This window comes from Manis javanica, chromosome 9 (genome assembly GCF_040802235.1).
Source record: "Manis javanica isolate MJ-LG chromosome 9, MJ_LKY, whole genome shotgun sequence".
NCBI classification, from domain to species: domain Eukaryota; kingdom Metazoa; phylum Chordata; class Mammalia; order Pholidota; family Manidae; genus Manis; species Manis javanica.
In genome coordinates this window covers 25039156-25065359 of record NC_133164.1, presented here as the reverse complement: position 1 = coordinate 25065359, position 26204 = coordinate 25039156, and the positions used below count along the sequence as shown (strand labels likewise).

General features: G+C 33.2%; 1 long non-coding RNA gene across 6 annotated transcripts in view; it reads right to left on the bottom strand.

Annotated features, from left to right (window-relative positions):
• Positions 1-6173: 6173 nt before the first annotated feature.
• LOC140843357 (uncharacterized) overlaps positions 6174-26204 on the bottom strand; it is a 778257-nt gene continuing 758226 nt past the window's right edge. For all 6 annotated transcript variants that reach the window (XR_012121024.1, XR_012121023.1, XR_012121025.1 and 3 more), the window contains one exon: positions 6174-6443. This is a non-coding gene — a long non-coding RNA (uncharacterized lncRNA). The remainder of the gene's footprint in view (positions 6444-26204) is intronic.

The window sequence follows — 26204 nt, the reverse complement described above, 5'->3', positions numbered from 1 at the left end:
TTATGGCTCCAGTCCTGCAGGAGTAACCAGGGACTTGGCTGTTTATTCTATAGCATATAAGGTATAATGGTTATATTTCATGAATGTGTGTAATTGTTCTCTGGGTGTGTAGTGTCTTCATTTTTTACAGTATCTCTTAACTCCTTACTGAGTTCCCCTGTAGGTTTCCTCCAGTTTTTTCTTTATATTACTTTCTCTCATATTTTTCCTTCTTTATTATTTCTCTTTCCCATTTTAACTTCTTGCTTCTAATCAGATCCACTTTGGGCCACTTTTCTGTTTATTCTTATCCTCTGCATTATTTTTCTACCTCAATCTTATCCTCTCTCTTTCCCTTCTTGCGTGTGTCTCATAGGATATGTGAAAAACGTATGTGTGTTTCTGTTTTTCACTATTAACTTCCAGTGTGTTCTCCTTCTGTTCACAAGCTATATTTCATTGTCTTCCTCACTGGTTTTAGAGCTTGTTATTTGTTTCCCTGTTTATAAGCTGATTTTTTTTCTCTACCATGTCAAGGTCAGAGGCTTCATTTAAGTTTATCAATTTCCTTTATTTAATTCCTCTTTTAAGTCTAACAGGAATTAACATGAATTGTATGAGTGATGTAAGGTTTTCAAATATGTAAATGCATTCTTTTACTAAGAGAAGATGAACCAAATGGTCTATTAATTGTGTAAGTATCCAGTGTAAGGAACCTGAACAAATCCTTAATGAAAAAAAATGTGATCTTATCAGCATAGCGTTTTGGTGTATGTATATTTATAGTTTACATCAAATGAAAATTTCCTTATAAACCATAGAAAAAGTTTTGAGAAAGTAAGCTGAGAACAATAATGGCAAGATAAACCAAGACAGAGAGAAGAGGTAGATGAATGGTAGAATGATTAATGCTCTATCTACACAGTACAGGTGTTTGGTACTTAAGCAAGTGGCCAGAAAACAAATTGAACATTTATTCTTCCTGACATAAGGATTAAGCAACGTAGTTGATTATACCTTTATAAATAAAGCTTTGAGTCAACTGTTGTCATGACTGATTTCTTTGATATTTGCTAACACTGCAATTGAACATGCTCTTGGGAATTCTTTTATTTGTGTTTGTTTCCTGAAGATGGGAATTAACTCATTATTAATGGGATTAATAAAGACATTATGAAACAGCCCCAATAGTTTTATTAATAACCACAGTGGTGTTTAACCAAATACAAAATATTTTAGAGACAATAATGGTGTTGGCATAAAAACTTTCTCAGCATTAAAATGCCAGGGGTTAAAACAACTTTTAGAACTTGATAGGTAAGAAATATCTTAGAGTGGGATCTAATTCCAAGTCTACCAACATTTGTTTATTTGAAAGCGAGGGGCTAGATTTATTCAAATTAAATTTTATCACACATCAGATACGTTTTGAGCACCATCTACATACCAGGTGCTAGAGGGATACAAAGTTAAATAAAATAGGGGTTAACAGTTTGAAAGATCTGGCAATGGAGTATTACAAGCAGTGATTAGGATTTTGAAGGGAACAAGATGCTTTGAGAGAGAATTCTGTGAGCAGCGGGAGCTTTTTTAGGACACATTGATCACAGAAAGGCTCTCTGAAAAAGTACCACTGAGGGAATCCAGCAGCCTAAGTAAGAGGGAAGGAAATCCACATATGGCAACTCATTTCAGGAAGAAAGAACTGGGCTTCTTCAATAACCTGAAAGAAAACCCAGTATAGTTGGAGCACAATGTGATGGAGGGACTGTGGCGAGGTCAGCAGGGGCTATGCCAGGTAAGACATTTGGATGGAACAAAACCTGGAGGGAAGAAGACCACTTATGTGGCTTTCAGTACTACAGTTAAGATGAAATACACATCTTTTTGAACTTTTAATACTTACAAAACCATTTATTATTAAAAAATTAAAATACATGTTAAAGAAAAGTTTAATAACTTCTCATATACCTGCCATTCATATTGAACTACTGATGTTCCTATAAAAACAGTTTGTTCTTAGGCATTTGATTGATTAATCACATCCAATGGGTCATCACATATCATTTTTACATACCTCATTAATAGAAAGAAATGTATGTATCTTTTGTCTAAGAAGTACTTCTTGAGAGACTGTAATGAATGGTATATTCATTTTTTGTAGATGTAACCATAAGATAAGGGGACCTTTTCTATTGTATCATAAATTAAGAAAGGTCCATGGTCTAAACAAATTGACTTTAAATATTCCACATTCCAAAAAAAACAAAACTGAATATAACCTGGAAAAACACTCTTGTGGGGACTTATTAAAGTCTTCCTAACCAGAAGTCTCTTCTCCACGCTTCATATACAAAAGCCTGAGGCAAGAGACATAATCATTGCTCATATTTCTCCCTTTATACACCTTGCAAATTAAATGAAGAGTGGAGTAGCAGAGCTTCAACTAAACATCTAGAGACTGAGAAGCCGGCGGGACCAAGATCCCAGCAGCAAGAGGGTTTGAAGTGACCAGTTGGTTAGGTTCATGTGGATTGTTGGAAGTGTAACCAAGGTAGATTCCTTTCACACCTTTGCACCAGCAGTGAGCAAGTACACAGATAGTGGCTGTGACAGCCATCTGGTAATAAACAGGGAAACAGCCAACTGAGAATAAACTATTACACCACTGGTGAAGAGTACCTGTCCTTTGTCTTTTCTGTCTTCCCTAACATGTCTAAGGAGAAAAGAGTTGGAGTAGAACTAAATTAACAGATTATTTTAATATATGAAACTAGTCCGAAAGTTGTGAAATTTTCCACCATGTCATTTTTCTCCATAATGTCTTTAAGAAAAAAATGAGATGCATTCAATTTGGTATAATTTCTGGAGTATTTAATAACTAACAAGAGCATGGGCAGGTTGAAAAATAAGGCATAGGGAAGGCGCAATACTCTAGGTTAACAGCAAGAAGGTTGTTACTACCTCAGGGTTAAGGGCAGAGAGCAGGCTTGGTTACTGGAAATCAAAGAAAAATCAGGCAGAGGGGTCACTTTAAAGAAGCTGTGACCTTAAAGGGGGAGCTGGAAAGTAAGTGCATTGACCTTATTCTCTTCCTTCTAACCTTGACCTCTTATTTAGCTTCCCAATAACCAGCTAGAACAGAAGCCAGAGGTCAAAAGATCTCACTTTAGTTTATACAGATCAACTCCTTGAGAAGAGATCAGTCAGTCTGGGCAAGGGTAGAGAGTGGATCTGGAGAGGCAGGAAGAACATATCTGGTCCACTAGTAAAGAAAGAATTGGATGTTTGGCAGAGCATAATTGAAGGAAGTGATTACAGAAGAAAAAATGTTTTTACTTAATGCATTCAAACTATAAATTAAGCTAATACCTAGATTGACCAGAATCATGGTTTTGGAAAGTTTAAAGTTTAAAATAGTTTCTAGAATGTCTTTCTCATTTTTCAATCAGATTTTGAAGAAGACTAAATAGATACTGTTAGGGTAAGAATGAATTATATAATTTAGTCAAATAAAGGAGTCTATATTCCAATTTGCAAGACAAGCTTGACAATAGAGTTTTTAGTCAAGTGTCAAACACATGTAACAGTAGGAGAAATGAAACCGCCTTGGTCATCAAAGAGAACTGGGTTTGGTTCCTGGTTCTAACTTAATAGCTGGGCATCATTAAGGTCAGTTGTCCTTCTAGAGTCTCAATTTCTTCCTTCATTAAATATCACAATCCATTCACAGGTTTTCCATGCAGATTAAATGAGACATAATAATGGAAAGCATATTATCATTTTGACTGGCCTGTGGCTCACCTCTAATCTTCATTAGAATAAGTTAAATAATCAAAAAGAAGAAGAGGAAGAAAAAAGAAAGTTGGCATATGGAGGTAATACTGAACACACCCTAACTGAGCACTTTTGTTTTACCTATACCTTTAAAAAAGTTGATCTTTTTGGTTTTGGTCTGAAAAGGATAAATGAAATCATTATCTCCAGACATTCAAGACAAAAGTTATTGTTCCAGACTTATGATTTACAAATCTGTGACCAATTAAGGCCGTCATTTTCTAAGCTCTCCGAACATTTTGTCATTAAGGAGAAACAAAGTGATAAAGTAGGCATCCTGAGTGACAATGTCAGGGAAAATTTGGGGCATTGGCAAAGGATGGCTCTAAATAAGATGTAGTTGCAGGGATGGCAATGAGACTCCTTTAGTAAAAGTACCCAGGAAACGTTGAGTACAAAGCAGGTGGCCACCCTTAAAGTAAGAGCTAAGCATCCCTGAAGGAGTACTATGGTCTGTTCAATCTTATGTGCCCTACCGTTAAGCACGACAAAATAACAGTAGCTCCCTGAATCTGCCATGTTCCTTCTCACTTCCTTCTTTTGAACTTCTTCCCTCTTTCTAAAATGTACACCTACCTTTTCCTGTCACCTCAGTATTTGGATTAGTTCCTATTCTCCAGTCATGATTTAGCTCAAGAATTTGCTTAGCTAAGCCTCCATCTGAATAACATGTGGTGGCCTTATCAGCACATTGCCCATTGCATTCACCTCTCATAATTTTTACCACCTATGACATTATTTTTAGATTGCCAGTTAGACAAAGAAAGAGAGAGAAAGAGTTATGCCTTTTTATTACCAGCTTCCAGTAGTTTACCTGTCACATGATATTTTTTTCTAAGTAAATGCATGTATTGTTAAAACAAAAAGATGACCATTAGACCATTGATGGTACCCTGTCATTAGTCAAAATATCAACAGAGTTTTCAGAAAGTCACAGCTAGCCTTGACTTGACCTTCAAAATATGTGACTGAAGTTCTTTCAAGTTCCTTAGCAGAGGCCATATCTTTACCCTGTGTTCTTTCCTATATTGGTATATTTTAATTATCATTTTAAAAATACAAATTATATTTTAATTTTTGAATAAATCTAGAAGAATTTCATACTTTTGCCTGGAGAAGAAGAATATTAACTCATTTAGCAATGTTGTAATTTAGTTATCCCTGTATAGTTTATATCAAATCTGTAATATAGTATGTTAAAAATAAATGCTTAGACATTAATAAATAATTTGATATTGATTTGATTCATTCTCAGATTCCTTCATTGCTATGTAAGTTATTAGGTGCATGTTATACAGGCACAATACTATGATGAACTTGAGATTCTAATGTTATTTGGAAAAAAATAAGGCATTCATACTTTATATTATTTATTGGATTATTTTATGATTTGTTTTGATACACATATAAGAGCTGTGTTGGTATGATAATTACAGAGTATATGCTTAGGCTTTTAATTTTGTTATTATAAATATAATCTTTTAAGATGTACAAAAATGGTGCTTTGTTATTCCTTTTCTAGATATACAGTTAAGTAGTATATAGAACATTTTATTTTTATAAAATACCATTTGCTTATTTTGGCTTAGAAAACAATGCCTTCCTACTGATAAAAATCATTAATAGGAAGGAGATTGGGGTTTCATGAAACATCCTATAATAATGGTTTTAGTAGATATGTATTCAGTGACTGCTGATACAGTAAGAGTAGGCATGAAACTCAGTAGTCCTCATCCCCATATGCATGTTATTGTTGATCCATAAAAATAACATATAATAAATGAAGAGTAAATAGAAGAAAACTTCAATAAACCACTACTATAATAAGAAAACCAAAAATGGGAAGCCAAACTATTTCATTAATGAAAATTCCCCGAACTGTGAAAACTAAGAAAGTAACACCTTAATCCAAACAAAAGTAACACCCTTGTCCATTACATTACATAAAAATTCTGTTATAAAACAATTCCTCAAATAACAATTAAGACTGATTTATATTCACAATAACAGAAGAAAGCATGAGAGTCTACTATTAACATTTGATCAATATTGCTTTATAAACTTCATTTTCTTCAGTATCCAATGATAGCAATTTGACTTTAAAAATATTCCATAATTTAAAAAAAATCAAGGCTGTCCATGTATTAGAACAGAATTACCAAATAACTTTGACAAAATTAGCAAAAACAGATTTGATGAGAAAAGAACTATTATAACTGTTGCTCTATTTGAAAATATACAAAGAAAAGAAATATTGTTCTGATCTTTACATGATTTAAGACACACATAGGTGAAGTGAATTTCTAAAATATTTCTTCACACAAATATTAAGAATGATTGAAAAGAACTGGTACTAAGACTCTTCTACCACATTAGTTTCCTATAGAGAACTTGGTCTTCAAATATGAAAACCCACCATGAAAACATGCATCTTACCATATTCATAAGTCCAGTCATGTTTATGTCAGTACAGTAGGAGTTTGGACAGGTGCCTCAATAATCAAAATTCTGGAGTTCCAATGGGTATGAATTCAAAACAGCTTACCTTGAGACAGTGCTTGGTCTGAAAGTCTTCCTTGGTAATTTGTTGGGCTGATAAAACCCAGGGTCAGGGGTTTCATTTATTCCTGAAAAGGAAATGATAGAGTATCAAAACTCTGAATATCACAGATAAAACTCAAAATATTACAACTACAAAATAGCCTACAACATACCTTCGAAGCAAGCAATCTTGAAAGCAATAATTTTTAGAGAAGGATTTAAAGACAATGGCCTCATCACACTGGTGTGGGGAAGAAGAGGAATGGTGTAGAATGAGGTAAAATGAACTAGAGAACAGAATAGTACTAGTTTTTACTTAGTTTTCAAGACAAAACAAAAAAGAAACAAGCTTAAAATATAATTATTAGAGGATATAATTTTCACTGTAAAAATATTAAGAAATGTGCTACACCATTCTGAATTTTTTGGCTATTAGTTCATAGGGCTGCGTACATCCTTGGAAGCACTAGGTAAGGAATGCATAAGATGTCTCCAAGGGGCTGGGAGTGTCTAACTTCCTACCTAATTGAGATGATACACTGAAAATGTTTAATATTTTTAAAAAATTAGTATGCAAATATTTCATGGGTTTTCTTACAGAATCCAATATCCTACATAGGATAACAATGCTTTCTACTGTGAATGATTCTCCTTTTTTTTTTTTAACAAGTTGCTGTCAACTATGAATATCTGTATTCTATTATTAGTTTAGACCTTTTTAATATTAACATTTCCAATTCCCTTAATTCCTTTTCAGATTATAAGATCTATCTTAAAAGAACTGACATCTGGACTTGGTAATATTTTGTATTACTTAAGCTTGGTTACTTTATTCGCTTTTTAAACTCGGGTTAGTGATTGTTCGAAAGAAGTAAAAGCCAATTGTCATCTTGTAAACTGACAGTCATTCTTGACTTGAAAAGCAGTCCAAAGCTTTTAGCACTCTCTGTAATTAATTCAGTTTGTTCAATGTTTAAATAAACATGACACTTAATCTTGTCTAATTTAAAGCCATAAAAACAAATTATATGCATGTTTAAACTTCTTATCAATAATATTCTCTCCCTTTCTAATTTTAGACAATATGATTAATATAGGATTTAAGAAAGCAAAAATAATATTTAATCCATATTTTATTGTCATATTAGGTTAGGACATCTCTCAAGATTAGGATTTGGTCAACTTTAGATATTTTATTAATCTGTGATCTATTGTTAAAAATGTGTCCTTATTTTTAAAGAATAACCTCAGGGAAAAGGCAACAGTTGACAACTGTATTTGTTTCATTTGATCAATGAAGCAGGATATAACAAGCTTTGCTGAAGATTTATTTTCTTAAGAATTATTCACTGTTTATATCTTTCTGCTTATGTGCTGGAGTTTAATGGACATTTTTAAACTAACAAAAAAACCCAGATTATGCTTGGCCAATTATTTTACAATGATAAAAAGCATTTCTGTGGCCAAGATTATAATTAGTACGTTTGTTCTTAAATTGTCATCACAATATTGGAAAATTACCATTACTCAGGTTAATATTTTTCATATCCTGCAAACTGATGAATTTGTTTTAAAAGTTTGAATTTCTTTTTACTTTGTAGTTATGTGATTTCAAAAGTTTATCTTTTCATTTGGATTTCTCTATATTTAAATGAGCTGATAAGCATTTAAAAAGTAAATAAAGTCAAATACATTATGTTTTTGGTAGCATGCCATGCATTTTAAAACAAAAGAAGTGTTTTCAATCTAGTTTTGATTTCAAATGTTATCTAAAATTTTACCATTCTACACTGGTATTATAGCAAATAACAGAATTGAGAAAAGTAAAATCAAGACAGGACATCAATAATTATTCTATCACTGAAAGATAGAGCTAGACCATCTAGACCTACCAATATATACAAAATGTGTATATGTATACAAACATAAAGATATATATACATATCATACATCCATAAAGTAAATGTATGCTCATATTTATCCAAAGGAACATGAGCTGATTTAAAATTTAAACAAAGTAAAAAAAAAAAAGTGTAAAAACCATATGCAACAAAGGGATGATAGATAAGAGCTTCCAAATACTTCTGTTTATTTGAATAAACCAAAAAATTTAGTTAAATATATACGGTTTTACTCTGTCTTGAGTTAGGGAAATAAATTAATATTTTATCTATTTTTTCCCCTGGAGTTATCCTTTGTAAAAACAACTCAGAAGGTGCTGTTTTTGTTGTTACTATTATTATTGCTATTATTATAGTTTATACTAGAAGATTATCTTGACAGATAACTACTATATGAGTCTCAATAACAGTTCTGAGTACCTTATGCTCTAAAGGGCAGACCCTTTTTCTGTTCATTGAGCCTTTTAAATCTTGCCCCTAGCACTGGTCTTGGCTTGACAAGGGTCCGGGTGGAGTAAATTCCTAAACCTAAACAGAGTAGGAGGCAGAAGTCTAACTGTGAAGACCTGGCTTATGGTGTAAAGAGGAGATTTATGAAATACGTAAAAGAATAAATAAAGCAGGAAACAACAAAAAATAGCTTATAAAACTGGGAAATGAGTGCTGAAAATTTGGTTTGTGTTATTCTTATTACTTTTTGGCAAATGTGTAATTCAGTTATTACATAGAACCTCTTTATGTGTTCACCTTCATAGAACCTCTTTCCACGCTCACTTTCATGGCTTTTTAAAAATGTAAGACAATGGCAGAAGGCAAACTCTATCATTGACTCCTTTATAAATTTCACATAAAATATGGTCTTCTGTTTATAAAGTGCTCTTAACCCCATTCCTGAAATTTGTTTCATGCAAATTTCAATTATTCCTGTGTATATACTCTCAAATAGATTCCTAATATTATTCTCATTTTTTTACATTATATGCAGAGAATAATCGTGTATAGAATCATCTTGACTATTGTTTACATAATCAGCTCCCTGAAGAAACCATATATTGAGTTCATATTCATCAAGTAAAAATAACATGTTGTCCTTTTGATTAACGTTTTTTTCCCCAGACTTATTTACTAAATAACTTCCTTTATGAGTGATTTTAGTTTTGCAAAACATGAAAAAATAATTAATAATAAATTGTGGACTTCAGATTGTTTACTCAAATGAAAGATTTCCTTAAAAGTTGAACCTGTAGGTCTTATGTTAATCCTATAGGTTATTACCACTTTTTAAAGGTAATTACCATTAAAATATAAATATAATTATCAAACTATGGATCCCATTATACCAATTAAATTACTTAAAAAAATTCTACATCTTTTTAAAGAAAGTGTTAACCTTTATTTAATAAATAATGAAATTCATTAAATTATAAAAGCTCATAAACATATTTATGTATGTATATAAGTGCAATGTTCATTTAACATGCATCTTTGAAGCACTGACTATATTCCTTAAACTGTTTTAATCACTGAGGATATTAGCAGTGCACAAGTCAGACAAAACACCTTATTCTTTATATTCTATAGAGGTATTTCTTTTTTATAAACTAAATTTTCCAAAGCAAAACATTAAATTAATGAATTTACAATATAGTTTATTTTAATTTTATCTTGATATAGAAAATAAGACAACATTCCTTAAGTAAATTCTGTATGTCAGTATCTATTAATTTATTATCTCACATACTCCTAAGAGGAATCCTTTATAGCAAATATTGTTTTCATCCTCATTTGCTTAGTTAAGAAACAGGCATGGAGAAGTTAAGTCAACTTCTCAAAGTCACACAATTACTGGGGCCCTGATTCAAGCTCAGGCAGTCCAACATCAAAATTAATACTCCTCAAATAATGTGCTATAAATATATCCTCTCAGAGAATATAATATGTTTATATGCTTGTGTGTTAATATTTTGCATGGATATTTGTTATAGTAAAACAGGAAACAATTATGGAGATATAATTTCTCAAAAGAGATGTAAAAAGATACTGAAGGAGGAGCATAGTTTCATAGCTCTTAGAAGATAGGGGTGTGACTAGTTCCAACCTTCTAATGAAGACATCTTAGAAGTTAGAGGCTGGGCTGTACAGTAAGTTTACTTAATACGAGGTAGAGTAGAATATCTGCTTTATCAGTTTCCTATTGGTATTACAACAATCTACCACAGACTTAGTGGCTTAAAACAACACATTCACTTTTCTAAAGTTCTGGAAAGTCTAAAATGAATCAGCAGGGCTACATTCCTTCTAGAGATCCCAGGGGTGAATCTATTTCCTTGGTATTTCCAGCTTCTAAAGTCTGGTACGTTCCTTGCCTCGCAGCCATCATCAGAGCTACTCACTCTGACTTCTGCTTCTGTCCTATTAACAAAGAAATGTCCAGGACTACACGTCTTCACTGGTGAATTCCACCGAAGAGTTAATACCAGTCCTTCTCAAATTGATCCAAAAAAAAAGGGGGGGGGGAGTAGCAGATACCTCTGGGTTCATCCTAAGTTCAGCATTACCCTAATACCAAAGCCAGGCAAAAATTCAATAAAATAAAACTGTAGACCAATATCCCTTAAGAATTTAGATGTGAAAATCCTCAACAGAATGCTAGTAAATTTTTAATTAACAGAACGCTAGTAAAGCATATTAAAAAGATAATATACCATGAACAAGTGGTTTTTATCCTAGGAGTATAAGGGAGGTTGAACATATGAAGTTAATGGAATGCCACGCATTTATAGAATGAAAAAAAAAAAGATCATTTCAACTGATGCAGAATAAACATTTGAAAATGCAATTCCATTTATGATAAAACACTCAACAAATTAAGAATAGATGGAAACTTCCTCAACATGATAATGGACATTCATGAAAAACCCACAGCTAACATCTTACTAAATGGTTAAGGACTGAAACCTTTATTCCTAAGATGAGGAATATAAGGGTGCCTGCTCTCATTGGTAGCTCTGATCACAGCAGTTAGGGAAGAACAAAAAAATTAAAGTATCCAAATTGGAAATGAAGAAGTCATCCTGTATTCACACATGACACAGTCTTATATACATTTAATTATTTGTATATAAAGAATTAAAAACTATTGGAGCTGACAAATTCAACAAAGTTGAAAGTTACAAGATCAAAACAGTTATTTATTGGTTTTCTATGCAGCAACAATGAACAATCTGAGAAGAAAATTAGAAAAAATTCCACTAACAATTAAATCAAAAAGAATATAAAAGTATAGGGATAAATTTAAGAAGCTGCAGACATGTACATTGAAAATTACAAAACACTGGTGAAAGTGATTAAATAATACCCAAGTAAATGGAATGAAATCTGGTGTTCATGTATTGGAAGACTTCATATTGTTAAGATGACAGTATTCCCCAAAGTGATCTACAGATTGAATGCAATCTCTATTAAAATCCCAATGGTTATTTTGCAGAAATGAAAAAGCTGACTCTCAAATTTATATGAAATATGTTAGCCCCTGAATATGCAAAACAATCTTGAAAGAGAAGGATAAAATTGGAGGACTCACACTTTCTGATTTCAAAATTCACTATAAGCTACAGTTATCAAAACAATGTGGTACTAGCATAAGGATAGACATATAGATCAATGGAATATAATTGAGATTCCAGTAAAAAATCCACACATCTATGGTCAATTGATTCTCAACAAGGTGACATTCAGTGGGAAAAGAATAGTTTCTTTAACAAGCAATGTTGGGATTACTGGGTATCACAGGCAAAAGATTGAAATTAGACCCTTATTTCACACCACATCCATAAATTTACCCCATAAAAATGAAAGAACTGAAAATAGGTGTTCAGACAAAAATATGTAAACAGTTGTTCACTGCAGCGCTATTCCCAATAGCCAAAAGGTGGAAATTGTTCAAATGTCTATTGACTGATAAATGAATAAAGAAATGTGATATATCCATACACATGAAATATTATTTAGCTATAAGAAGAGTGAAGTATTATGTTAATACACATTACAACATGAATAGGCCTTGAAAACATCCAAAGTGAAAGAAGCCAGACACTGAAGGTCACATATTTATTGTATGGCTCTTTTTATACAAAATATCCAGAGTAGGCAAGTCCATAGGGATAGAAAGCAGATTAGTGTTTGCCTAAAACTGAGGGGTGGGGTGAATTAACAGTGACTGATTAATGGGTATAGTTTCCTCTTAGGGTAATGAAAACTTATTAGAATTAGATGGTGATAATAGCTGCACAAATGTTTTGCACATTTTAAAATGGTTATAATGGTAAATCTTTGTATTGTACCACAATAAAAAAACAACTGCATATACTGAAAATCAACATCAGTGAAATTCAATCCTAGACTTACCCAACAAAAAGTAACCTCTCTCAAGTATTAAATTGTACATTTATTCATTAAACACACAATTTTGTTTCCTCCTTTTTAAAAACTTGTTTACCAAATCAACAGCTCATTGTCCACTAGGAAGCATGCCCCATTTGCTTTTGCCCTATGTTTCTTGTTGTTGTTGTTGTTCTGTTTTCTCCATTTTATTGAAATTCTGTTTATATTTGTTCATATGCTCAACTCTGATACTTTTAGGATGGGGGAGTAATAAAATAAACCATTATTTTCAGAATACAGCAATAAAAAGAACAGAATGTAATATTTTCAGATATAACTTTATCCCTACTCATTTTCTTAACTCAATTTTCTGATTCCATTGTATTTTTAATTAAAATATTCTGAATTCTGTTTCTTTCTCCTCAGTTGGTTTGCCTCTGCCATGAGGCTGATTCATATCTCACACAAGAATGATTGCATTCATTTTTTCTCTCTGATTTCCTTTCCCTTTCAATCCATTTCATATAGTTCTATCACATTAATCTTCCTTAAACATGGCTTTCACATCTCTCTTCGCTGCTTTAAATTCTACAATGATCCTCTGTGCCCTCATAATCGAGTCCAATTTCAATTGCTTGGTATTTCAAGTATTTTATCAAATTACTGTTTTTACTTAAAAACCTGTATCTTCTTACCCTCTTTCATGAATTCTCTACTTCAAGCATAAGACAATGCACAGCATTGGTCTCTGGAGTCAGAAGAAATATAATTCCTACTTTTTAGGACTTATTATTTGGAATATTAAGAGAGTCACAAATTATCAGAATCAGTTTCCACATTTATGAAATAGAAATAGAAAGATTTCATTTCTATCTGGTTGTTATGAAATTGTGAGTTACTATTAAACATGCTAAAAATATGAGTTGATATTAGTTTGTATGCACTTCCACAGTACCTGCCCCTTACAGATCATCAGCATGATACTTTCTACCAAATGTTCTTAACATAATTATGACTCTTTCCTTTATCTTCATCTGTTCCCAGTATGCAGCATGACTCTATTGAAGAAGGGAATATGTGTGAAAAATGGACTTCATGTGAATATTCCCAGGTCACAGAGAAGCATTATTTTTTTCCTGAGCATTAGCATAATAATAGCTAATAAAAATATGACTAATTTCAAGCTTGGAAAACAGCTCCTACAAAAATTTAATTATGCTCTAAATATGTTCATTACTTTTTCCTTAGATAAAACTGAGTAGTATTTAATTCTAAAATATAAAGTGTGGTATTAGAAAATCGGACCCTGTTGTTTTAGCATCTCTTCTTTGCAGTAACACCCCAATGTTAAAACTGTCCAAACTAGCTAATTAATGTACTTTTGGAACAGTGTTACATCTATAACTGTAGAAAAGACCATCTTAGAATTAGCTATCCTGAAATTCTGCTCAAATGAAACAATTATGTTGGGTAATAACTGGTAAGCCTAATATCACAATATTTTTTCTTTGTTTTCTATTTGTCTGAGTCTCCCTACACTGAATTAAGAGCTATGCTGATTGTTATTGGCCTCATTTTTCATAACTAGAAGGTAAAAGTGAAGACTTGATTTTCTACATCTGTAATGTACTTTGCCCATTATAGATACAGATACAAAAATACACTAGTCCTGAGTTTGCACTTGTCTCCCTTGTTGCTGGTGTACACAAGAAATGTCTTTCCATGGCCTGAATACACTGAAGTTGGAATACCCTTCTGTTTAAGACTTTTTCCTTCTGGGTAAAATAACCGAATTAGATAGGCAGCTAAAATATTTTCTTCATGCTTTTGATAGATGTGGGACACTATAGGAAAAGGAAGGCTGATGTAAGTTCCCAAATGTGACAGTGTGACAATGCCTTATTCAGACCACAGCTGTTTTGCCATTTCTCCAGTTTAAGAGGACTTTTTCAAACATTCCATTCAGAGATATGAAATGAAACAGCAGATAGAGAACCTGAACTGAGCATGGACTTGACATTAGAAAAGACCTGTCTTTAGGTGTGGATGGAAAAGGTTGGCTCCTATTGAAAGTCATCAGGCTATTTCAGACCCAAATATTTTCCATTTAATAGAGTATACAGAACAACAACCAACCTAAGGCTGGCTTTGAGTTCCACTTTGCTCTTCTTTGATTTTGTGCATGCAGTTGAAGGTTACTATTCTAGACTTTCTTCTTCTCTTTCTAGTTAGGTATCAAGCGCTTAAGCTTAAGTCACAGAAACTCCTCAACCACACACATTCATTGCTATCAATCCAAGACTCTTTTATAATTTGTATGTTTAATTATCCCCTCTCATCCTCATTTTTCATTGTTTAGTGAAAGTCCTTTCTTGTATAAGTCCATATAGAAAATGTATTATCGTTTGCATGTATAACTTATAACTTATATTCACATACACATTGTTATTTTATAATTATATTCTCTTTCAATTACATATTTTAGATCCACCCTGCCATAGCACTTCATGGTATCCATTCATCCCTTTCTACATTCCCGCTCCCTCAGAGAATAGATTCTCAGGCTGCCTCAACTCCCTACCAACAAAACAAGTATGTACTGACTATCCTTGTGTATGTCCCCCAAATGGCACGTGGACCATTGCTTTGGGACATACACGCGGACTAAGAACTGCATGGGCATAGAGTTTGCATGAATTATATTTTGTTGACTACTGCCAGACAGTTCTGCAAACTGGTTTTACCAGTGTCTTCTCCTGCCAACTGAGCACGTGAGTCCTATTAATCTCATATCCCTCCCATAACTTGCATAATTTTTGTTACTCTGATTGCAGAGTGATGTTTTATAGTTGTGATTTGAAATACTCTGGTTTCTTTTATGTGTAATGATCTCTTCACGAATTGTATATCCCGTTATATTTCCTATTCTGATTGCCTGTTATTATATTTGCCCATGTTTCTATAACATTAATGAATTAACAACGTGTGTGTGTGTGTGTGTGTGTGTGTGTGTGTGTGTGTGTGTGTGTGTGTGTTTGCATGTCTATATTTGAAAGAGGAAAAGTAAAAGAGGGAGAAACTGTGGGTATTATTTATACTTGCTATGATCTTTCCTCTCATTATTTGGTTGTTATAGGTACTTCAAATGAAGGAAGGTCTGAATCCTGTGCAAGCAAAACAATGATTTTCGGAGATACAAAACTTTCAGAAACACACAATTTGAACTAGAAGGTAGTATACAGTATCATGCTATATGAGTGGGAGAATAGTGACTGACAAAAGTGGTGACAGATCTGTAGAGAGAAAGTTCATTGCACGGTGGGTTGGTGAAATAAGGATACGGAACAAGCTCACAGCTAAGTCAGTATAAACTTAACTATTGGAGAGTTTAATGTATTGCTAGGAAAAAGCCAAAACAAAATCCCATACTCATCCTCTATTCCCTTTGTTTCTACTCAAGCTGTCCTTTCCAATTTTGTGACTCTTTGTATTCAAGTCTGTTTTTTTAAATATTTTCAATGTTTAAATTGATAAGCTTCCAAATATATTCTTAGCAGCGGTGCACATGCCCAAAGAAAATGCATATGCATAAATTAAATCTTATACATGTATGTATTTGTGGTGCACGTGTATGCATGCATATACATGTACACACATGCACATGTATATCAGATCAAAGTAGTTCCACTCTGACTGCTTGGGGTTGGGGGGTGGGTAAATTAATGGGTATACTGCTACCTGCTGCTCACATGCCTTATGAGATCCTGGGAAATTCCTAGGTAGACTAGCATCCAGCTCAAAAATGTCTTAAAACCTTGAGATAGTTTGTTGTATAGATGTGAGAGAAAAATAATGACCTCTGCTCTTTAATAGATGCTCTGGTATAATTTACATCTCAAAGCATCAAAGTTAATAAGGCGTATAAGGAAACAGTTTCATAAACTTGTCAAAACACTGTGATTACAGAGCCAACAATCTCTTTTTTGTTTTTATTAATAGGATGTGTTTTATTTGGGGTACTTTAGTAGGATGCGGTTGATGGGAGCCCCTCTTTGATACTGGCACTGACCAAACCAGACACTTTATGAAATTACAAATGAGTACAAAATTTCCTTGGTTTACTGTAGATATCACTTTCCAGGAGTGTTAGAACTGATAGGAATGTATTTCTTGGAATTAAGGACACATTTGTTCTTGATATAAAAAATCTGAAACAGAATATCTCATCTGATTGTCCTGTACTTCCCCTTTCTTTACAACTACTCAAGCTGTTGTTCCCCTATATTTTTCTTGCTTCTTACTTTCCAGGTTTGATCTCTCCTTCAGTTTCCTCCTACTCCACAGCCACACCTTTATTCATACTTTAAAATACGTATGTGAACCACCCTGAGTCAGCTACTTTTATTAATGAACTGCATGTCTATGTATTTGTTCAATCCACAAGCTTCAAAACATTTTCTACTTTCCTACTGTTTTTCTTAAATGCCCTGATTTTTGTTGAATCTGTCAGCATTTTTGAGGACAAAGTGCATTCAATGCATCAACCATGCAGGGCATTAACTAAACATTCAGACATTTGATACACAGCATGATTGAAATCTTTAAATAAAAGCCCCAAAAGGATGTTGCCTAGTTAAACATCACCTTTATTTTACATGTTCTTTATAATGAAACAAAGTGCTTCAAAGTCTGAAAGTTTAGTTAACTCAAGACAATGTCAATTCTTGTTTATTACTTAGCTTAAATGACAGTTGTGTCTGTAAATCCAACACCTCCAGCCCTCAGCCATTCTACTATTGTAACAATAGGTGGCACTATCACGTAGCAAAACCTAAAGCTGAACTTCTTTTAGGCCTCCCAATCAATAATCACACTATCCTTAAAATTCCCCAGTAGTATGAGCTCACAAAGGCCTTGCTTAAACACAATCAATCTTTATTCACCGGTAGATTAAAATGGTTAGCTATACTTGACTGCATCAAGCTCAGGATAAAACATTGACATAATTTTGTATTTGTCGAACATTAATACTTATGGTTTATTGCTGCCTTTTGTACCCATTTCACAAATATTTAACTCTAGAATCACATTAAGATTTGTTTTTAAACATTAAATTTGATAATGCAAGTTATTATCCTTAAAAATGTGTTCTCAAATTTAGAAAAAGTACAGGCTGTTTTATAAATGCTGCGTAACACCGTACTTGGCTCTTACGAGGCATGTGGGCTCCAACAGACTTTACCTGCATTGTAGAAGTTTGAAGCTGTATCTTTGGCTAACTTGTTTTGCTCAGGTAATAATAATGCAGATAGTCTGGTAGATCTGTCTATCTTTGCAGGCACTGTAATGCAGCTCATGTTATAGTTCATTTTACTAGATTAAGCAGCAGATTTAAGTAGAGATTAAATGCTAAAAACAACAAAGATTACTTTTTAATAAGCATTATGGAGGACTATAAGTCTTACATTCCAGGTTTGGTCTATCAACAGTCTTTTAATTCTTGCAATATAATATTTTAGAATGATTAAACATAAAATACTAAGGTCCTGAAAACATGTTTGGAATTGAATGCATAGGGGCTTCTAAGAAATGAATTAGAATTTGTGGTAGCTGTTATGGTTTGATTTCACTTGTTCTGTGTTCTCTAATATTTAAGACAAAATTGCATATTGCTTGCATACTAACTGTTCTTACATTTAATCTCTTCCCCTTTTAATGAAGTACAAACAAGAATAACACTTGTATGAAAACAGAGAACACGTCATGTGCTGGAAGCAATATATTAGTGTGTTCTTAGAAATATAAATGTGGTTGTAGAAACATAGTGATCTGCATAGCTCTAATAAACCTAGAGAGTCGGGTGCTTAATGGGAATGAATTGAATTGAGTAAAGCTCCAAGCATATCCACTGGAGTAAATGAATGTTCTGAATTCTGTGGAAAGCAATTGGAGTGTGTCACACAAGCATCCAAAGGAAACAGGTGGTGATTTCAGATTTCCCAGGTGAGGATTACAATCAACTTGCAATTGTGGATCTCTCCTGTGTAAGAGAAAATACGGATTGTTCTTCATAGTCACGCTCTGCTGGTGTTCCCTTTGCTGCAGACACTGCCTTTTCAAGCAGCATCTACTTTACAGCAGATAAATTCATCCTTTTGCCAAAGACATTTGTAATTGTCAGAGCCTTTGCTGTTTTCTTTGACTGGGGCGAATCAGCTGGTTAACTAAACAGCAAGAAAATGCTCAAACACTTCTTCTTTCTTCCACTAGCTGTAGCTGTCTTTCATGCTTTAGGAAATGTCCCCTGCTAATTAAAGCCAAACAGTGCATAATGGACTTTCATGAAAGCTGAAATGTATTCCAAGTACAAACCATTTGAGCAGCCTGTGATTTAATCTTTGCTATTTGTTTTCCCTCGTCAAGTGACTGACAGGATGAGGCAGGCACAATCCATTTTTCTGATTAATACACTGCCATGCACTTTGATTTCCTCCATATGAAGGTTACAAAGATTAGGTGGTACTATCAAGGAAAAGACCAGTTCTCATAAGGAAAAAATGCCAAATGCACTCTGTTTTGTGAAGGGTAACTGAGGCTGTGCAGTTTAATGGAAGAATAGGGGTTTTGGAACCAGAAAAGTGGTTGGGAATAGGCTTCAATTGTCCAGTTTACATACCTCAGACAAGTACTGTAGCATATGCCATCCTAGGAGGCACCTTACGTATCTACCATCCTACCATATTAACATTTTGAATCAGTACCAGTTTACTAACAAATCTTGCAATTATATTTAGCAGCATTTTTCATTTCTTGTGGAAATGAGATGATATGTATCTTATAATGAATAGGATTAGCTTTAGAGTCACTGAAATATGATAATCCTCACAAATTTCCATTTCATGGCTGGAAAATGAATTTACTAACCCTTTCCTCAAGAGGTTATGGTGAGCATTACTTATGATGGCATATGTGAAGTGCCTGACAGATAATAGGAGTCCATTTAACGTCAATCATGATCTTGCATCCTTTCTCAAGTATAATCAATACAGAGGTTGTAAAATAGCCAATCATTACAAGAAGGAAGTTCTCTATATTTCCACAAATGAAAGCAAACTACTTCAGGAGTTAATATGAGATAATATTCAAAATTTCCTTTCTCCTCTTAAATTGCTCTTTGATATTTAAAGAAGAGATATTTCTTTAATTTGCCATTTTATTTTCCTTTGTAAGTAAATTTAATGATTGTAGTGTTTCTAGAACATAAGACAATTATCATCCCATAAATCACTGATAAGATATCATAAAATGATTTTAAACACTGCATTTCCTAAGTGCACATCACCATTAATAAACTATTCAAGCAATAGAAACAATAAAGTTCACTAAATTCTATTCATTATTCTACTACTGAATTGATATTGATCCTCAATGGTCAAGTAATTTAACATTCTATACCACTGTGACATGCCTAAAATGGAAAGAGTGACTTATTTAATATGATTTTGATATGATAATTAATGGCTAAAAGGTATTATTCTGAATTTAGAAATATTTCACTGTGGTAATATATTAATATTATTAGGTATCTTAGGTGGAATGAGTAGATATTGCTTTAAGGTTTAAGGTAAGGCAGGATGCATTTTGCATTTGCTAGAATACTTGAAATTCATATACAAGCAAATTGCAAAATTCATTTTGAACACTGGTCATGTTTAACTTATGTCCGGATCTGAAAAACAATTAACCCCTTGAAAGAAGTGAGCAGATGAAGGTAATTTGTGGTTATGCATTGATTAAATAATTACTTTTTTGATAAATGATTTGCCCACTTTATTAATTTTAAAGTAAAATTAACCTTATATTTAATCCTAAAGAAATTCTTTAACTTGTGAGATCTATTTTAATATGCTGAGATTGGTTCTAATAATTTTAATATTGGTTCAATTAGTAATTATTCTTTGGTCAAATGACATGGGTAGTTCCAGTACTAACTCTTTCTCAATAAGTATTCCTACTAAACATTATTTTTTAAGTGTGTGAAACTTCAAACACAAATACAAATTCATTTTTGTGTTTATCCTGAGACTATTTTTTCTGTATAACTGGAAAAAAAAGCAAGAAGATATACACTTTGTGACATCACTTATGTTTAAAATCATTTTCTTTAGATAAGCTCTTTTATAGAAATGCCTCAAAATAGTGAACTTTAGGTTGAAAGCTTAACAGTCCTAATGCATGGAAGTACCAAATGGTCATATGTATGGAGAAAAGAGTGGTGAGAAAGAAGGACAAATGCAAAAAGGCAAACACGTTTCTCTAAAAGGAGCACTTGAATGGGAAAGGAATTTAAAGAAAAACCCATGGAAATCCTAATTTTGTTGACAACTCAATTTTTTCTTCCCCTTTTCCTCTAACTTCTTGTATCTCCTCTCTTTCCACTGTTCTCTCTCCCTTATGGAGTTAGTTTTCCCTTGTGTTACTTCAATCAGGATCTTGCTGATTCTTCATATTTTTGGTTCGTTTTTTAAATATCTGGAAAATATTCAAAATACTGTTCAAATGGATCTAGAATAGCTTTCCATTTGGTTTCTGCTGCAAGACAGAGGCGGGGTAGTCTGTGGCTTATAATTCTGAAACAGATTTATTTTACTTGCACTTAATTTTTAATGGTCAAGTAATTTAACATTTTATATGTTAAATATATGTTACCATTCTATATGTTAAATATATTCTAAATATAATTTAGGATATATTTTTGAAATGTTAAGGGGTTTGATTTTCCTCCTTTTTACTGTTTTCTTTTTCTCTACTGCTTAGTCTTTTCTGAACTCATTAGTTCAAGACAAAGATAGATGAAAATAGGAGCCATTTTAGCACTGACCTGCACAGACCCCAAATTAACCACTATGCCACTTTGTACCCACATATATGCAAATAATGTAGCTCTATACCACCCGTGCATAAAAATAAAAACCTTAAGTGAAGAGTCTAACATTGTTTATTTTTATCTCTGTAGTAGAATGAAGTTAGTGGAGTTGAAGAACAATGAGAACATTTTATTCAATGTCTATTCCTGATGGCAATTAATAAGATTTCAGATAGTGGGAACTACATCTCAGCTGATTACCGGCCTGACACTGTAAGGAAATTCTGTAGAAGGAACAGGCCATATCCCAGTTGATAAATCAATGTATAGAGAATACATAATTTTCAAAAGTGAAAATAAGATGAGACTTAAAATAATTCTGAAAGTTCTGGATTTGGAAGAGTACTAGTAATGTTTGAAATCTACTAAGGAGTTATCAGTTACTTGTCAGAAGAAAGTTTGATAATGTGCCTAGACTATGATTTAGTGATTTCATTCCCAGGTATATATTTTACAGAAATTCTTGTTCTTAAGTGCCAGGAGACAATGTGCAAGATTGTTATGAGTATCACAGCAGGTAATATGATAAAACAGGAGAAGTGTTGCTTAACAAAATCATGGACAAATTTTGGAATATTATGTATCAGTTGAAATTGATGAACATAATAGGTACATACATTAAATTAATAAGCACATTATTGAGTCTAAAAAATAAGTACAGCATAAACCTTTATTATAGATACCAAAACTAGAAAAATGGAAACTATATTTTACAATATATTGAAACACATGTTTATTTGCCTATGTGAATTACTCTGCATATATAGCTATATACAGTACTTATGGTAAAAATAGAAATAAATGAAAGGCAATGATAAGTAAATATTAAAGACCTCTAGACAGCAAAGCAAGGAAAACCTAGTGAATTTCAATGGTAAATTCAATTCTCAAATTATGAATGTAGTCATTGAAAATTGAAATTATTAGTAATATTATTTAATTGCCATATATAGACCATATACTTTTCATGTATGAAATGTAAGAAATATTTAAATATAAAAATTAAGTGAAAGTAAAAGCAATTTAAAATATATATACTAGTAAAAGTTCTGATTTGCTGCTTATGGAAGTAGAAGTGGGAATAATTTCTTGAAAACTAGTTTTGCAGCAGGTAGCAAAGCATTTAAAAATGTTTACACTATTTGCCTGAGCAATACCATGTCTGCAGACTTTTCCAAAGAACATAGTTACAGATATTCAGAGAGGTTTGGTTATAAGGCTGATTTTTTCCCCTTCTATTATGCCTTATAATAGTAAAAATTAGATGAAACAATTGTTTTATAATGGCATGTCCTTATACTGGATTAGTGTCATTATAGTGTCATTAACATAAACAATAAGATAATGCTGCATGTCAATATTGTCAAGTTCAAGGTTCACATTCTCTCCAAAGTTCTTATAGCACACCTTGCTCCAAAAGATGTTTCCTTTAAATTATTAGCATTCCTTATTTGTATTTCTAGGCTTATATATTTATTATATACTGGGTCATATATAATGCCTACTGTGTGTTCTATTTTTTGTTGAATTTATAATTTCATATCTGTATATGTACCTAAAACTTTTATTAAAACACAGTGCTTCAGATACAAATACCTATTTTTTATCACATATTATAGGGATTAAAAATAATATATCTTCAATGTTTTAAATGAATGGAAGGTACTAATTAGCTTTGGTTTGCAGGCACCTAGAAAATTAAGCAATAAAGTATTTTCTATGCCTTTTGGATAAGATACCTGCAAAAACTGGGTAATACTAGGAGTTGGTGGTATGGGAGATAAGGAATACTCTCTTACTTCTGGTGTGACAGTGGACCAGTGCAGTCAATATGGAGATCAATATGGCTAAACCTAGTTCAATGAATAGATGATCCAAACATTCAACTCCTGGATATATTAACCAAATAAATTTCTTCAAAGTTCCAATAGTGGACATGTAGAAGATCGTATGGTATGTGGTATTAGGGAGTTGTAATTTATCTGTGTTCATGTCCGGGGAGAGCACAGGCAAAATGCAGAAAGGGCACAACATGTAGTACCTTGCTACAGTTAGAATCAGTGGACTAAACAGATCCATGAATATAAATGGACTAAATAGTGAGATGAAAAGCAGATAACTCTACTGTAGATGAAGCTTCTGTAACAGAGATCCAAAAAGATAGTGCTGTAGAAAACACAATTTATTTTTATCTCTTGTATAATATGCCCAAGGTCACCATTGCCATTCTACTGTATACCAGCCTATTTCTGCATAACCTGTGTGTTAGCTAAGCATGGTTTTTAATTTTTTTAAATGACTCTTACAGGATGTAGGAGAAGCAAGAGGAGGAAGAAGGGGAGAAGTGGATGGAGAATAAAGAATATGAAAACAAGAAGAACCTGAATTATTAATAATCTGAAGCTTTGCAGAAAATGTTATGCTGTACTGTGGACTCAGGTCCTTTCTGTCATATTGTTTGTGGTTCTCAAATTGCAATATGTATCAGGACTGCCTTTGGAGTTTGCTAAGACATATTTTTGGCCTTTCTTCAAAGTTTCTGACATAGTAGGTCTAGTTTGGGCCTGAGAATACTTAAAATTACCAACAATTTCTGAGGTGATGCTCATGCTATCCCCTGAGAAGAATACGTTGAGAAGCAATGCCTTTGAGTATTGTTACTTGCCTGGTTGAAACTGTAATATTCGCATGTCTGGAGAGCAGAGAACACAAAAAGAGAAAAGGAAAACACAATATTTAAGGACTCAGACCTAGAAGTGTTCTGTACCATCTCTGTTTACATTACACATGGGCACACCAAACTGCAGAGATCCTGGAATATGTACTGTATTATATTACTATTGATTAAGGGGATAATGAATTTTGGTATAGAAACAACAATCTCTGCCATTGTCCCATCTATGTTAATTAAAATTGCATAAACACAAAACCATGCATATTAAAACATTAAATTGGTTGCCTATGGGGGAAGGGAAATGAATATATAATCTTTCACAGGCCAGTTACATAATGGGAACTGAGTTAAATAATTAACTTAATTATCTGCCCTGATGTTTAAAATAAAAAATCTGCTCGTCTACAAATAAGCATAGATTTACTTCAGAAAAATACATGCAAATTTGTCTTGGAAAATTAATTTCTTTTTATAAGTTTACTATACAATTTAATTACTTAACTTTTAGGTAATTATAATTCTTAATTATCATGCAATTTGAAAATTTCTGCCATGAGCAACACTGTCAAAGACTGAATTACAGATCTTATTGTTGGTTGAAATATTAAAACTGAACTGTTTTGATAATTCTTCATTTAGTGATAGAAAAAAATGCAAATTTGTATTATAGGATTTGATTTGAAGCCTAGATTTGACACATAAAAGCAATGGGAGATTCAAAAATTTCTCATTAATAAAAAAATAAAATGGTAATACAAATATTAACTGGCATTTTGAGACCTTACAGTATACCAAGCATTCTGGTACTAACAGCTTAGTATGAATTTAGTCTTTAAATCATTGAAATTGCCCACTGGGATTGGTACTATTACAATCACCATTTTATTTATCAGAAAACTGAGGTGCACATAATAAAATAAATTATGCAAGAACACTAGTTAGTATAGGCCAGGATTGAAAGTTAGGTGGGCCTGCTTGCTGAGCCTGCATTTTTCAGCCACTATATTAAACCTTCTCTTTACAGAAGGAGAGAACACTGTTAATGGCTCTAACAGCGAGGGAGCAACACTCACACAGTGAGTATAAGCCCACACACAGAAACGAAGTGTGCTTCTGCTGGGCTGTTACGAAGACGGAAACTGGGCACGTGGCCCAGTTTAGAGATTGAGGCAAGAGGGGAGGTTTGCTGAGGGTTTATGGGAAATAGCCCTTAAGCAACATGTAGTGAGTTGAAGAGTGTCACCCAACAATTACTGTCATTCTGGAACCTCCAAATGTGGCCTAATTATTCAGTTATTTGGAAATGCTGCCTTTGCTGATGTAATTACTTAAGGAACCCAAGAAGAATCCTACTGTACTAAGGGTGGGCCTTAAATCCAGTAACTCCTGTCTTTACAAGAGGAGAAGAGGACAAGGAGACATCCAGAGGGCAGAAAAGCAAAGACTGCACTGGCTAAAGTTAACTAATCAAGGAAGATTATTAAAGGGCGTTGCAAAAGGAGAGAGAGGCCACAACTCAGTTTGAGCTCAACTCTACTGAAACAAACAGCAAGAGAGTTATTATGAGCTGGGGTGCAGTGGGGTGGGATGGCTGTCCCCAAGGTGTTGACTACTTGGCCTCACCCAAAGCAGAAGACTTTCTAGTACCACTTGACAGAAGGTAGTTTTACAACTTGGAGCAAGGTGCCAGCAGAAGTTAGGTTCTTACCCTCTCACAAGACAGGGAGATGAGGGCTCTTATCTTCCTTGACGATTACGTTTCAAAGGGCTCTCAGGTTTTTGAGAAAGTCCTGGGTTGTAAAACTATCAAGAAGCTGTGAAAGAGATGTACATTTCAAAGAAGCAGAGAAACGATGTGCAATTACAAATTTTCTAAAGTAAATGCTCTAAAGCAAAGGGAAAGGACGGACATTAGTAGTTAGGGCCTTGTGGATGTGGTTAGGGCCAGGGTGAGAGGGAAGTC